Source organism: Manis javanica, chromosome 12, assembly GCF_040802235.1.
Source record: "Manis javanica isolate MJ-LG chromosome 12, MJ_LKY, whole genome shotgun sequence".
Classification (NCBI taxonomy): domain Eukaryota; kingdom Metazoa; phylum Chordata; class Mammalia; order Pholidota; family Manidae; genus Manis; species Manis javanica.
Window position 1 is genome coordinate 23,467,195 of NC_133167.1, and position 2,292 is coordinate 23,469,486.

At 37.0% G+C, this 2,292-nt stretch overlaps 1 non-coding gene across 1 annotated transcript; it reads left to right on the forward strand.

Moving 5' to 3' along the window:
• The first annotated feature begins 1,663 nt into the window (after window positions 1-1,663).
• On the forward strand, window positions 1,664-1,732 carry LOC118966991 (small nucleolar RNA SNORD31). Its single transcript, XR_005053749.2, has one exon. It is a non-coding gene; the product is annotated as a small nucleolar RNA SNORD31 (small nucleolar RNA).
• The last annotated feature ends 560 nt before the right edge of the window (window positions 1,733-2,292 follow it).

Below are 2,292 nucleotides of genomic sequence, written 5' to 3' on the forward strand. Positions count from 1 at the left end.
ATCAATAATCAAGTTCTCCCAGTGTGTTTACTTAATTCACTGCAACTTGCTATTCGAAAGAGACCACTCTCTGTTCAGAATGTTTGGGTCTTGATATTCATTCAGACCTAAGAATCTTCTCACTGCAGGAAAAAAAAATTAGGTAAATGGAGACTTTGGGGCATATTGGGAAATAAAAAGAAGCTATTAAGTTGGTAATTTTATGCAGAAAGAAATCAAAGCTCCAGAAGAGAAATAAGAAAAAGGTAAGAATTTCAGGAAGTGCCAAGCTGTCTCCTGTGACTCTTTTGCATAATAAACACAACTTTTTTGCTTAATCAACAAGGTAGCGAATAAGTGCTAGGATGGCTATACATGGGCTGAGCATAGTAGAAAATATTGTTGGGGGGAAAAAGAGAGAACTTGCTGATAATACAATACTTGCAAAACAAGCTTTTGCTATTTCCCCCTTGACACTACATCTGTTGTCTACCAGGGCAATCACATCCAACAGTAATTGTCTAACAATTGTTCTGTACTGAGAAAATACTTCCGATTACAGACATTAACACGTTTAAGCATTAAACCTCCTCACTGTAATTACCCTTCAGTTTATTCTCACAAATGAATTAATACGCTGATCACTTGGACTAATGCACCCAGCAAAAAGATGATGAATTACTTTCAAATCAGATAAAATGAGGCATGACATCATTTAATTAATTTCATGGAAGTGGAGAGTTGAGGCAGAAAGAAAACATTTCCACTGGGGCCGTCTTTCCAGAATGGGGTGTGAAGCAGGGTAAGAAGTAGGGAAAGAAGGATGAAATGCAGTGTTACTAAAAGTTTCTTTGTTTTTGAACAGGTGGGTTTGTAGCTACAGGTACCATTTGAGACAGTGACACTTTTGTAGCTAGTTGTGCCAGAGCATGGGTAATTGTGATGCCCCTCCCCTCCCCCATGGAAGGTGATAGAAGACAAAATGTGTTTGCTTCTCCATTCTAATGCCGAAACGAATGGCCTTGTTAATAGATAGTGTGAACTGAAAGGATACATGTATCAAAACTTTGGTTCTGAAATAGAAAATCAAAGAGCAAGGATGGTATGGAATAAAACATGTTCTAAAGAGGTGTGATTTAGACACAAAATGAATTCTCATTCCTCACTCTCACCCAACAAGATTGGGAGCCTTGGTAAGGAACAATGTGGCTGAGTACCTAGGAAGTGAATGTTCCTGATATAGATCAAAAGGTGACTTGCTTGTGTAACCATGAGGATAGTAATTCATCTTCTGACTACAGCCTGTGCTATTTAGTCACCCAACAAAAGAGCTTTAGCAGAGCTACTAACAAATCAATAATACTTATTTAGATCATGGATTGATTTCCTCCTTTATCTGCTCCCCATTTCCATATTTGAAGAGGCTAGAATCAGCTAGCTAGGAATTTAAAGGATGCCCATGCTTGATTTAGTATGGCTTCCTGCATTAAATTGACATAGAATTTTAAAGCTGTCTTTGGGATAGGACTGAAGTATACCCATTCAAATCCCTGTTGATAATTAGGGAAATTAAAGACTTGAGACATTTGAGTTATAATTTTATATTCTTATATTTTTATAGAAAAAATAAATCTTATTCATGTTTTTATCACAACAGTAAACAAAGACTTGTTCAGATATTTTTCACAGCAGCAATGAATTCAGTACTGCCCTAGTCTGATCACAGTGACTGAAAGGTATTTTCTAAGCTGTGGGCTTGCCTTGGAGGGGAAGGTGACAATGATGGGAAATCTGTTGAGGCTTTATAGGAATTAGGAAGTTTTTTTTGAACTAGCTGGTGCTTTCTATATGTGTTGAAACCTACATAGACTGTACAAACATGCCTTATCTCCAAACAATGGGGACTCCTGGCAATGACAGAAACTTACTTCCCACTCATTCTTTTGTAGGGAAGCTAAGCCATATTTCTGCTCAACTCCACCCTGAAGTTGGAGGTCTGAAGAATAAAGCATATATTGTGGAATTCAACTCTTCACAGATACCAAAAGAGAATTTTCAATCATTTCTTGCACAGCCCATTTGTCCAAATCATTTCAGCCTTTCTAAATAAAGTATTTTTAACCTTCAAAAAAACAAGATATTTTCAGTCTCCATTTTATTGAAAAACAGTATGTAACTTTGCAAACAATAGGCTCTCAGGAATGCTTGTCATTTAGTTAAATTTGTGTATGTGAGAGTGCAAGCTCAGTAAACTTACAGTCTGGTCTGTTAGTTACTTGCTGCACCTTTAGGCAACCTGTCTGAGTCTGTATT